This window comes from Pristiophorus japonicus, chromosome 11 (assembly GCF_044704955.1).
Source record: "Pristiophorus japonicus isolate sPriJap1 chromosome 11, sPriJap1.hap1, whole genome shotgun sequence".
Taxonomy (NCBI): domain Eukaryota; kingdom Metazoa; phylum Chordata; class Chondrichthyes; family Pristiophoridae; genus Pristiophorus; species Pristiophorus japonicus.
The window spans coordinates 176,118,307-176,132,058 of record NC_091987.1 but is presented as its reverse complement, the minus strand read 5'-3'; the positions used below and the strand labels follow the sequence as shown (position 1 = coordinate 176,132,058).

General features: G+C 49.4%; 1 protein-coding gene across 1 annotated transcript in view; it reads left to right on the top strand.

The window, feature by feature from the left end:
- Positions 1-665: 665 nt before the first annotated feature.
- Positions 666-13,752, top strand: part of LOC139276378 (CMP-N-acetylneuraminate-beta-galactosamide-alpha-2,3-sialyltransferase 4-like) — a 280,344-nt gene continuing 267,257 nt past the window's right edge. The window contains exon 1 of the mRNA XM_070894269.1: positions 666-1,056. The gene's annotated coding sequence lies outside the window, so the exon portion shown is untranslated. The remainder of the gene's footprint in view (positions 1,057-13,752) is intronic.

Sequence of the window (13,752 nt, the reverse complement as noted above, 5' to 3'; positions counted from 1 at the left end):
AGTGGTGGCATGAGCTCGTTGTCCTCCTCCTCTTGCTGTTGGTCCTCCTCCTCCTCATGCTCCTCCTCCTCCTCCTCCTGCTCCTCCTCCTCCTCCTCCCCCTCATTGTCAGCCTGCTTGTCCACCTCTTCCCCAACCCCTCCTCCCCTCAGGAGGATCTTCAATGTCCAGTGCCTGGCCCCTCATGATGACCAAGTTGTGCAGCATGCAGCATATGACAGTGAACTGACTGACGTGGTGAGGGGCATATTGCAGGTAGCCTACAGAGTGGTCCAGGCATTGGAAACGCTGCTTCAGTATAGCAATTGTCGGTTCGATGATACTCCGTGTTGTTATGTGCGACATGTTGTACTGACGCTCAGTGCGGGGATTGCGTGGGGTGGGGGGGGGGGGTCATAAGCCAGGTGGTGAGCCCGTACCCTTTGTCCCTGAGCAACCAGCTGTGCCCTTCTGTCAGCTCCTGAAAAATCGTAGATATGGTGCTCTCACCATCCTGAGGTCGTTGGCTTGCTACTTTTGGGGACACTCTATTCCCGACATCTCGCAACAACATCTTGTTCTTTACATTCTTAATCGGTTCGTTACATTCATTGCCATGCATACAATGTCTCTTTAAGTTCAGTTGATTGCAGGTCTCCTTTAAGAGAACCCTGCCACGTCATGCTGCCCCTCGCTGCAGCAGGGACACCATTTTGCCTCTGTCCTCGAGGTCGACTGCTTTGATCCTTCTCTCCCGCGATTCTGCCACAAAAGCTGGAAGAGTGCCTGTGAATTTGATCTTCCTCCCCAGGAGTCCTGCCACTGGAGCCAGGAAGGTACTTTTAGGTTGTTCCGGTCGGATCATTGCCACGCAATCATGATGGACGGTCTGTGCCTTAGGGGCTGCGCTGGTCTATTCTCTATTGCCTGGCCCAAACGAAGGTGAGGTTTTGCTCTGCCTCTGACCACGGGGGACATCGATTGCTGGAGTGAAGAGGTCTTCCCATTTCCACTGGATCTTCCCCATCCACCTTCTTCCAAGTAGCGCTGGACCATCACCTGCAACAATCCACAGAGGTAACTTGTGCACCACGCCATTATGGGTTACACTTACATCCGCACTACCAAGGACTGGGATCAGCTCCTTGGTGTAGGTGCGCAACTTTTCCTGTACTGGAACCAGTTCGGGTTGTTTTTCATTCCGTAGCCTCTCAAAGACATCCTGGCTCATCACTGATTGGCTCGCTCACGTGTCCACTTCCATGAAGACTGGAATGCCATTTATCTCGACTTCCATCTTCACTGGAGGACTATCGATGGTGCAGGTATACACTCCATACACTTCTTCTTGGGGCTGAGCTGCCTCTCTGGCCAAATCATCATACTCCCCACTGGTTCATCTACCAACTCCTAGTCATATTTCTTTTACACATACGCTGGCGGTGGCCCTTCATGTTGCAGGCTTTGCATACGTACTCAGCAAACCGACACTGGTGAGCCCTATGGTTTCCTCCGCAACACCAGCATGGTGCTACTCAGTTAGCACCCCTCGGCGGACTCTTGAGTTCTGGAACCCTGAGGTCTGTGCTCTCTGTCCTGGGCAGAGCCACGATCTACAATCTTGCCTGTGAAAGGCACCATTCTGTGCACAGTACTTGCCGGGTCTAAGTCCACAGAATGAATAATTTGCTTGGTGCTGTAGGTCGAGGTCATGAACGCCTGACTGATGCTGATGGCTTTCTGCAGGTTGACTGTGGTGTCGGCAGATAATAGCTTGTGAAGGAGGCTCTCGTGGCAATTCCTACAACGAAGATGTATCACATTGCTTCGTTGAGGTGCATGCCAAAATCACACGGTGCCACAAGTCTCCTGAGGTCGGCAGCATATCTTGCAATCTCCTGGCCCTCAGGTGAGTGTAGAATTTATGCCTGGCTGTGAGGATGATCAGTTTTGGTTTTAGTTGGTCGTGAATTAGTTCAGTCTTATGTCTTATGTCATCGTATATCTTATCCTTGGCCTTCGTGGGTGCCAGCAAGTCCCTGACGAGGCGGTAGACCTCGGGCCCACAACTGGTCAGCAGTATCGCCTTGCGCTTCTCCACCAATGTGTCCGTCTTCCCTGCCAGCTCGTTTGTCACAAAATATTGCTCGAGCTTTTCCGTGAAGGCATCCCAATCATCATCCTCTGCGAAGTCTTTTAGTGTGCCAAAGGTAGCCATAATCGCGTGAAAGTCCGTATTCTCGTTGACAATTAGTATGTCTGTAGTGTACTTGTGAATGACTCCACGAGGCAATGTGTTGTACTCAAACTGTAGTGACCTTGGTCCTTTACTCATAACTCCTAAGTGAGGCAGCCACATGGTGGCACCCCTTTTATACAGCCCCTGCCACCAGGACAGGAAACCCCGGTCTCCACCAGTTGCACCCTCTAGTGGTGCCAGCATGTATATACACAGTGTAAAGCTTATTGATAGTACATCGGTAAACAAGTCTCCATCTTATGCAACTATACAGTGACTACACAGAGAGTCTGCATACATAACACTTCTTATCTCTGTAAACCCCCTCCAGCCTGAGAATTTAACTTACTATTGTTATCTGACGGCCAGTTATGCACAGAAAGTCTTGTCAACAGTCACTATGAGAAAATGACCCATTAATCTGGTTTCTCTTGCTGTTGATTGAGGAATGTGGTCTCAGAGAACACTGTAAGAGGGGGTCAGGTTCCCTTCTGACCAACTTGAGCGGTTCGAATCGCTCCCACTCCCTTGGGTTCTAGACTCTGGATTTATTTGGGGGAGGTGATAAAGTGCAAAGGGACACCGGTTTGGTGCAGAAGAACTTTGATTTTATTATAGTCAAGAAAATTACAAACTTATAATTACTCTAATAAGAAAGTACAATGTCAAAACTTATTCAAACTTATTAAAGAACAATACCTTACACACTCAGAGGGGGTTACAGTAGCTTATAATGACTGTAATAGAGAACAACACATTACATTCAAAAGGGGGTTACAGTAGAATTACACCTCCCACCTCCCAATACCTAATCCTAGCTAGGTTGGATTCCAGGGCAGGCAGGGACTATGCTTACCAATCCTTTTGATAGTTAACGGTAGATCGCGGTTTCGGGGTTCGCTGGATGCGGTAGGGTCTGCTTGCCATACCCCGAATGTCGGAGAAGACTTTCTGCTGTGCAATCTTCAGTTGGGTTGAGTCCGCTGATGTGGTAAGATGCGTTTTGGATCTGTGGGGTAAATACCCATTTTCTTTGGTTAGAAATAGGTTTCTATAGTCTTTTAGGTAACATTTTACCCGTTGGTAGGCCAGGATTAGATTGTAGAGTGGAAACTTTTCGATTCTTCGTTTTTTTCCCGTTGGAGTTTTGTTTCAAGTTTGGTCGATCGCGGTGGTTTTCCGTTGATACCACGTTGGCTGTGGTCGGTTGCTGCTGCGATGGTGATCTTCTTCCTTCCTTCAGGACTTCAGGACTTCGAGGCTGGAGAAGTTAGTTTACAACTGTTGCTTTGGTTTCTCTCCTTGGCTTGATGACACAAATGTAGTATGGTACTAGGCATAGTGTGGCCTCTGTTGAAACAGGGAGCCAGTTATATCGTTTGAGTGGTTCTAATCTTGGCGCCAAATCTGTTCAGAATTCTTTTTAAAAATTTAGTGGGCTTGGCTCTTCTTTGTAATATTTTGGCGGGCTCGTTAAAAGTTGATATGTTTTGGGTGGGTTGATGTTCGAAAACTGTTTCCTGATGGAAATATTAGTTTGGTAATTGCAGTGTCCTTTTGTGCTTAGTTTTTCGCATTGGGCCTCTTTGTGATGTATATGCTGAAATGGTTTTCCAGATCCATGTTGATGGGCAGCTATCTCTAGGTGATTTTGTAATGTTAATGTCTCTTATGGAAAAGGATTCTCGAATACCCATTTCTCCAGACAGGTTACTTTAGTCCTCACACCCAGGTAGTCTCACTAATCAGGTTGTCTCCTGTTAGTTCTTTTAGGCCCGCCCACAGCCTTGAATTTGTCTTTTTACAATCCAAAATTTGATTAATGTTCGTAGTTTCTTCCATAAGCACTTTAGGGTTCCAAACTTTTCGGTAGATAGTCTCAAATTAAATTTCCTTTCGAATGAGCCCAAACAGTGGGGTGGGGGGGGGCACGGTTCTTGTGAATTTTGCATCCCTTCAGTCCCCCCTGTTGACACTCCACACTTTAAGTGTCAATCAATGTCAGCAAAATTCCTGCTCCCGAGAGTCAACCTTCCCTGTATTTACACTAGCTAAACATTACCCTGCATCCCCCGTTGAAATGCAAATGCAATATACAGGCGAATACAGTCATTACAATTTGGTTATAGCATAGAGGGGGTATGATGTCCCTCTTTTACTCGGTTCTCTCAGTAAAATAATGGTATACAGTCATACACAACTTTAAGTAAAATAAAATGAAAGCACATACACAAACACATTCTCAGGTAACATAAAGGTCCATAGTTAAACATCTTTTTAAGTTCAGTAAAATAACGGTAGACAATCAAATTCATTTTAAGTAACACTCTTACAGCACTCGATATTCTGCGGTTTACAGCAGGTAAAAGCAAACACAAGTTAAACATGGTAGTATGGTGTCACCCCTCCCTGCGCGATTCCCAAGTACGGCCAAGGAGCGTGTAACACCCTTTGGTGCCTGACCTGACGGCCTCTGCATTTCACTCGGCAAGTGAGACACCATAAGTAAAGAATAATCGCAAGTTGACAAATAACTAAAGTGTGGGAAGCGAATCGGATCCAGACTGGGACTTCTATATTTCAGAAAAGGTCCCACCAAGGCGGAATGGTGATCTCGAGAATCTTTTTCCCGATCTCAATTCTTTTCTGTTCTATAGTATAGAAGTGTTTTTTTGAGACAATTACAGCTTTTAGCAGAGCGGTAAGATGTTTGGGTAGAGGGGGAATTGCATAGCCAAAATGTACAACATAATCCTGCAGGTTTGTAATGTTTCCCTCACAGTGAGGTGGACAGTGGGGGGTTCAGGAATGGGGACAATCCGTTCCTGGGCCACTTGAACTGATGCCTCAGGTTTGAAGCAAAAACTGCTGTCACTGACTGGACACCAGAAGTGTCCATGTTGGTAGTGGGGTGCACTGGAGGTGACACAATATGTCCCACCCTCTATGTATGTTACCTGTGGAGGGACATGGTCTTGTGTCATTACCTCCATGGTGCAGTTAATAGACTGTGCGCCAGCAGCTTTAAACCCACACGTTGAATGGGCATTCAAGTACTGGGGACACAATATTACGTGTGCACCCCGGCTCCGGCACCCGGAGAGGTCAGTACCCGTTACAGCATGTTCCCACTTCATGACATAGGGTGGGACCGCTGTGAAATGAATGTGTGCACCTCCCTGAATAACTCCAATGTTCTCCACACGGGTCGGGCTGTCCCACCCATGACCGGCATCCTTAGTACGATTCCCATAATGGTGTGGTTAGATTTCCCACAGTCTACTGGGACAGTGTAGGCTTCAGAGGCTAGGCTGAGCTGACACGGGCTTCGTGAATTGCTGTACGGGTGGAGGGCTGCGAGGTGCTTGTTCCTGATCCAAGAGGAGACTGCATCTTCTTTTAAATCCTCCAGGTTGTTGCGGCCCCCGTCCAACAACCATACCTCATACAGTGCGCACACCTCGTTCTGTACAGCCTGGTCCAAAGTGTTTCTATCCTCCCGTATGAGTGCATTCACTGTCTGTGCATGTATTTCCAGCTCAGCCACTATTTCTTTTAAATGGACAGTCATAGCCTGGTCCTCGTGTAGTTCTGATCCTACTACTGTATTCTCCTGTTTCAGGATTTTTCTCAATTGGGTCTTTAAACCTTTTATCTGTGTTTGTAGTTCTATGTCATCTAAGCTATTTATTACAGAGGGTGCTGTATTGTAGGTAATGAAAACTTTGTTTATGATTCCCTTTCTGGGTCTCCCTGAGCTCATGGTGTCCCTAGCGTTTAGGGTGTATAGGTCTGCTTTGTCTACATTTCCAAAGTCTAACTCATAAAATTTCTTGAACATGTCTCTAAGTAGGGTCTGGTATAGCAGCTCTGTTTCCTTCGGACACCATGCAGGTAGGTGTACCTCGGTAAGCTACTGCATAATGTACCCCCTGGTATAACACCTTTTCGGTTGGTACCAATATTAATCTATTCCCAGGTCCCTTGGTGGTGGTAGGACACCTTTCTATTACTGTGCGTATTGGCGGGGTTGTGGGTAGGTGTTTCTTAATGTGTGCTCTTAGTTCGCTGGCGTTAATTGGGAGTGGGGAGTGTGGGATCGCGCAACCGTGTAGGCTAGAATCCCTTCCCCTTCATCTTGCCATTGCCTGGCAAAGGCGATCGATATGCCTGCGAGACAAATACTTTCTGATCCCCACATGCAAACATAAATTCCTTGTTCGGATTCCCACCATTTGTCCCAACACACTTTTACTCCTCCCCGTGTCCCCGTGATGGTGCGGTACGTATCATTACCGAGTCTTTCCCAGTCTGATTCCTGGTCCCATGCGTCCTTGCTGAGTTTTCTGAGCCACCACTATCTTCCCAGGGGAATGTTTCCTTTGCAAATCAAACACACACGCTTTCCCTCTGTAACACTGACTCGGGCAGTGATGATCTGCATCCGGGGGCAGGGAACTGAGGCCTATCCATAGGTAAAACTTTCCTGGCTGGAGTAGCAGGTAGAATTAGATCCCAGCCACCCTGGCCATCTTCCCTCGTGGGCGTAAACGGCGAGTTCTTCCACGCCTGGGGTGCCTCCCCCGGCGGTTACGATCGGTGCTCTTCCTCCTGAACACCCGTAAATGAGGGATTCTTCCACGTCTCCTCGGTTGCCGCTGCTCATCCTTATCAAGGCGAGCAGGAACAGGGTCCTTTCCATACTGTTCCCTTTCCTGTAGGGGCACATAAAACAGATTGTCTAGCCCTGAGAAAGCTCTCTGGCTTGACAAGGGTGACCGAGTTCCAATTTGGGCTCATAGTCTTTAATTGACTGGCTGTCTTATTCAGTTCCTTGTGGACTGATGTTGCTTCTAACTTTTATCTCACAGCCATTTTAATTTTATATTACCGGTGCTTCCTTAATAGCCATACCGGTAGATTCTTCTTACTCCCGGGTATTACCCGGTCTGTGCCTCTTTTAACAACTGCACAGGTAGATTCTTTTCCTTACCCCAGTTACTAATACATATATACTTATCATTACACATAATCTTACATTACTTTAAATTATTCACTAAACATTCTTACATTCACATCATACTATATATGTACATCTGCCACCCGTCTCCGGGTGGCCAGGTTAATTCCTGCCTTCTTTCTTTCTTCTTCTCTTGCTGGGTGTCCAGCGAGGTCGGTAACAGGTCGGCCTGCACCGCCGGACCCGGAGTGTCCTGACCGGAGGTGGACTCGAGTCCCACACTATTGGGGGAACGTTCCCTCCGGTGCTGCAGCACACCGCTCCTTTGGGGGTGGCTGCCTGGTTCCTTACTTCCCCTGGGGGCTCTGCCTGGTTGAGGGCTACGGGCTGGGGACTCTCACTTGGTGGCTGGTCCACCGCTATCTCCTCTGAGGGTCCCTCATTGCCCGAGGCTACCAGCTGGCTGGTCTCTGACCTTAGGTGCCCTTTTGCAGCTGGTCCCTCTCCCAGAGCTGAACCATTCAAATTGAAGCCCTGGTGACCACGGTGTCTTTGGCTGTGGTGTGCGGGGAGTCCTTCTTAAGGCTCTGACTGCTGGGGGTGCTTCCGAGTCCCAAATGATTGGGGGGACAGCTCCTCCAGTAACACAGTCCACCGCTCCTCTAGATACAGTCTGTGGGTCTGCCACGTCCCCTGTGGAATTTCTACTGTCGGGGGCTGCTGGCTGGGGGTCCCTGTCTTTAGTACGGTTTACAGTTTTTGGCTGTCCCTTACGTTTTGCTGCTGCCCCTGGGTTGAAAAGTTTGCACTGATTTATGTGGAACCACTTTGTTCAGCGGGGCAATTTTATGGCATAGACCATGGGGCTTGCCTTGTCGACAATGTGGTACGCTCCCATGTACAGGGCCTCAAAGACCCCTACTCTAGCGTAGTTCCTCACCATAACCTGGTCCCCTATCTCCCACTCGTGGTGTTTGCGGGGTTCTAGCAGCAGTTGGTTGCTCCGATGCTGTTTTCCCATGTTGTTAGCAGCCTGCCAGTGAATCTGTTTAAGGTGTTCAAACAGATTCCTGACAAAGCTGTCCTGGTTCGCTTCCCTAAGCTGACCTTCCGTGAGTACTGGGGCTAACACATGGGTGGGGGTTCGCATGGCTCTGTCGGTCATGAGCTCGTACGGGGAGTACCCCGTGCTCTTTGACTGGCTGGCCCAGATCCCCATGGGGACCAGTGGTAGGATCTCTACCCGCCCCTTGGGTGAGTCCCCTGTCTCTTTGCGCAGCCTTTCTTTGATGGTGCGGTTTAAACTCTCCACAGATCCGGATGACTGCGGGTTGTGAGCGACATGCCATTTTCCTTTGATGCCAAGCACCTTAAGGGTCTCCTGCATCACCTGCCCGGTGAAGTGACTCACTTGGTCTGATTCCACGTATTGTGGTAGTCCCCATCGAGAGAACACTTCTCTGACCAGGATCCTAGCTATTCCCAGGGCAATGGCTGTTCGGCATAGGAAGGCTTCCACCCATTTGGTGAATACATCCACCAACACTAGGCAGTACTAGTAGCCTGCCTGGGCAGTGGGTAGGAGCCCGATATAGTTGATTTGGATTGACTGCCAGGGTCCCTCTACCCTCCTGATATGTCCCACAGACACCTTTCTTTTCTGGGGGTCGGGGTTGTTGGCCGCGCACACCAGACAGCTAGCACAGAACTCGCGAACGTCTTCCCTGAGTCCTGGCCACCACCCTGCCTGTTCCACTCATTCCCAAGTGGTCTCAGGTCCGGGGTGTCCTGCTCCTGGACCCTCGTGGGCCAGCTGGAGGAATTCTCTCCGGTGTTGTTGCGGTATTACCCATTGCTCCCCTATGAACAGCATGCCTTCTTTAATGGCAATTGCAGTGGTGCCGTTCGGGCCGTCTATCCTTTCCCCTTTAGCTAGCTTGTTCAGGACAGTTTTGAGGACAGGGTCCTGGGTCTGAACCATTTTTAGGTCCGGGGGCAAAGCTATCCCTGCCTTCCTTGCCGTCCCTATCCTGCCCATGACTGCTGCAATGGGTCCTGTGTTGTACGGATTCCAGAGCTTGCCCGTGCGGGCCCCCTGCTTGGCTAACATGTCAGCCTGCTGGTTTCCCTCGCTACGGGGTTCGGTGGTGGAATGCGCCTTCTCATTATGTATATAGATATTCCCTTCCTCCCCCACGGCTTTCATGATCTTTTCCAGTCGGGGCTTAATTGCCAGGGGTCTCCCGTCTGCGGATGTGTATCCGCGGCGGGACCAGATAGCCAGGTACTCCGTACACGAATTGCATATGAACATACTGTCCGAGCAAATCGTGTATGGGGTAGGGAATTCTTGGGGGTGTGTGACTACATACACCACCGCAGACAGTTCAGCGTGCTGGGCGCTCATAGTACTGGGGAGTTTAATCGCCAGAGCAATGCCTGCCTCCGGGTCATAAACTCCTCAGCCTGTGAGTCGTTCACCCACAGATACCGTGCTTGAACCGTCCATATAGATCTCTTGGCATGTGGGGTGTAACCCAGCCCGAAAGCCTATGTCAATTTACCACACCCCTTCTATGGAACATCAGTGGGCTGTCCCTGGATAAATCATGTTGGCTGCGAGTCATGGCTTGCAGAGACCCTTTACCCTTAGGTCCATTTGGGAGAAGAGCAGGGTCCAGTGCTCACCGTCCCGTCCTTGATCCTCCCGTCCAGGAGCACTCGGGTGGGCATATGGTGGGTAAGGAGTGTGATAGGGGACCTCCCTGTGAAGATCAGTGATCTTTTCACAGCCCAGTGAGTGGCTCGGAGGTGCCGCTCACAGTTGGAGTATCCCTTCTCCATGTCCGTGAGTATCCTGGAGGAGTAGACCACTGGTCTCAGCCGGCCGTGCCGCTCTTGGAGCAGTACTGCGCTCAGGCTGTCCCCACTGGCTGCTACCTCCAGGAAAAAGTCTTTACCCCCATCTATAGCCCCTAGAGCTGGCACGGTCTGCAGGTCTTTCTTGAGTTGGATAAATGCTGCCTCGCAACTTTTGTTCCATTCCCACTCCACTCCCTTGTGTAGGAGTCGGAGCAGAGGGGCTGCGGTGGCTGCATAATCCTCAATGAAATCTCTGCAGTACCCGGTTAGCCCTAGAAAAGATCTTGTTACTGTGTTGGGGGCGGGTATCTTCTGCACTGCTTCCCTTCTAACTTTGTCAATTGCTCTTTCCCCAGCGCGCACAGCCAGTCCCAGGAATTTTACTTCCTTCAAGCCGATCTATGCCTTCTTGGGGTTTACTTTAAGTCCCTCTTCTTTTAGCAGCTCCAGCAGTTCAGCCAGCAGTGGGCCATGCCCCTCCCCTTCATCGGTGAACAGGAGCAGGTCATCCACATACTGTACAAGGTGCTGGTGTCTGCTGAAGATCTTTAAACAGTTAGCCATACACTGATGGAAAATACTGGGGCTGTTGTAGAAGCCCTGAGGGAGACAGTTCAAAGTGTATTGCTGCCCTTTAACGGTAAAAGCAAACTTGTACTGATCTTCCCTTCTTAAAGGTATGGACCAGAACCCATTGGAAATATCCAGCACCGTGAAGGTGGTCGCGGAGGCTGGGATACTTCCAATGAGGTCGGCGACAGCAGCAACAGTGGGTGCACAGGTGGGGATGTTACGGTTGAGTACTCGATAGTCCACCGTGGCTCTCCAGGAGTTGTCCGGTTTCTTAACGGGCCACAATGGAGAGTTCACATGGGTAGCTATTGGTCTCAATACCCACTGTTTAACCAGCGATCCCAAGGTTGTTTCCATGTCTGCCTTCGCCTCCCTGGGGAAGTTGTACTGTTTCTGTGGTCGGGTCATGGGGTCCCCATCTATGCTAACCCCGACCCCGTTTATTCTCCCGCAGTCGTGTTTGTGAGTGGCAAAAGCTGCAAGGTTTTTCCTCACATATTCTTGATATTCTATCGGGGTGTTACTGACCAGTGATTCAAGGTCGTAACCCTCCTTTAGCTTCATGGTGCACACCATCCCTTTTCCCTGTTTTCCCGGCCTAGGATGAAGTCAGCCTCAGGATCCGTCTCCCTTCCTGCTTCCACTTCATCAGGACACAAGTTCAGTTAGTGTGGAGTGGACCTAAATGAATGGAGAGCGGAACGGAGAATGAGCCAGTCTGTTCAGTACCTGTGAAACCCACCAAGCTGTAGGGGACCCCGTTAGACAGAGGTGAGGCGGCGGGGTTAACTGCATAGACAAGGGTGCTTGAGGCACCGGTGTCCAGCAGGTAAGTCCCTTTCACCTTTTCCACTTCCATCTGTACAGTCGGTCTCCACCACGCCTCATACTCGAGGGCACACAGGTGGAGAGGCTGAGCCTGTCCTAGTCACGGTTTTGGTTGGGAGGGGGCGGATGGGATCTCGGTACCGGTGGCGGTGGCTACCTTTGCAGGGCCATCTCGGAGCGTAGTTCAAAAGGAATCAAATGAGTGGGGAGGGACTGGCTTACCTGTCTCAGCCCTTTTGGCCGGGGCTGGAGAACTCTTTCCTGTGCCTCTCTTCTAAGGATTTCTACAATCCTTTCTCCAGTGCCTACTCTTTCCGCACCCGAAGCAGGTACGTTTTGTATCGGAGGGGTTGCCCCCCTCATGGCGCCATTCCCTCTTATCTTGGCTAGGTCAGATTTTGTGAACCCTTCCGTTTTGTGGGTGCTCTTCTGTCCCTCTGCCGTTTCTATAAACTAGGGTCAGTTGCCTAAGCACTCCCTGTTCTCTAGCTTGGGGATTTCTTGAGTCGAACCTGTAAGGTTCTTTAAAACCAACCACGGAGACATGTGGCAGGGAGAATGGGAAGATGCCATGTTTAAAATAACCAACTGCAACCAACAGCCTGTAAACCGCGGAGGATGATGGGACTCTGGCCACCCTGTACAGTAACAGACAGTGTTGCAGGGGCACGGAACCGGACGGGGGATGAGCCAGCTACTGTAAGGGGGAAGAGTGTACATTCAGTTCTTCCAGGAAAACGGATACAAGGCAACTTTATATTTTTAAAAGGGCATTTCTCCAGCTTTTCGTGTAAAACCCTCACAGAAGAGGCAACATGTCCAGGCAAAATCTCCCCAGTAATACACAAGGCAACACAAAGGGTATCAGTTTGAATAATTAAACAAAGGCCCACAGGTCTGATGCAATCATTTTGGCCAGCCCAGACAGAGTGGCACCTCTGTCGAGATAGTGAACAATCATCTTCATTCACCCCATCAGCGAGTGACAGGATACAGGAGGTGTGGCTAATCTCCCATTCCAGACAGATCGATACACATCGAACTGCTATTCACACCCCATTTTATTCAACGAAGGCCCAATACAATGGCTGCAGTTTTGGCGCGAAGATGAACGGACTGTATGAAAAGCTGCAAAAACACACAAGGAGGTTGGAGGTGTTGGAGGTTGGGAGTTGGAGATTGGAGGTTGGAGTCAGCTTTCGCATTGAGTTGTAGAGTTGAGTTAAGAAGGAGCCAACCGAGAGGCAAATAGAAGAAACCGACAGAACATCGAGGAGGAAAACAGAACCGACCAACAACGTAAAACCCACCACAGAGGGACCCCGAGCTGAAATAAGTAACCCCAGAACCCCGGAGTTGATAGGATTGTGAGATTAGCCCAAACCCCCCTTACGGATTCAATTTAGGATAGGAATTGGTAAGAAGGGTGGAAGTCGGAGGTGGTGTTGTGTGTGAGTGGAATGTTTCAACCTCTTATCTTCCCCTTCCCTGTAGCGAGAATTTTTCGTGTTGTTGAGTGAGATTGTGCCATTACTGCTATTTACGACCTCTTCCTATGCCCTCTATCTTTGTGTTTACTATTCTAAATAAACAACATTAGCCATTTTGCACTCCTATCCACTGTGTCTGGTGCCTCGTTACTCACTCATCCTCATAAATCGCACGTACAGAACCCCAGGGGAGTGTGGATTCGAACCCACACCCCAAGCTCCCCTTACAAACCAGGCCTCAGCCTTGGTTGTTATTTGGGGTAAACTGTTGGCTACTAGGCTTCGGAGTCAGTGTGCTAACTTGTGGTGTATGTAGCACACAAATCACTGACTCCACACGGTATGGTGTAAGTCTAACTGCTGTGACCTTCGTCCTTTATTGTTCAGCTCCAGAGTGCCTCCCAGGTGTAGTGGTCATCCTTATATCGCCCTTGTTACAGGTACAACCAGGGTTTCCCACCGCAGCGCCCTCTGTGGTGTGGCATAATACTTACAATACATTTAAGGTACTGGGGCGATACACACATCATAACATAACATCACCTCCCCCCCGACCCCCACCTAGACGCAGGACAACGATACACACATCATTACATAACATCACACTTGTCCAACGGAAGGCAGGTGGGCATAGACAGTGCATTAGTATGGTACATATTATCTGGTACATTAACTGGTTATTGACTGGTAGCGGAACCTTGATTTCCTTGTTAGCCGTTATCATTAATTGTGCTTCATCCATTATTTTACACAAATACAGTGGCCATTTAGCATAAAAAAAGTAATTCTTATTATAAATTCACTATCTCACGTTAACATAG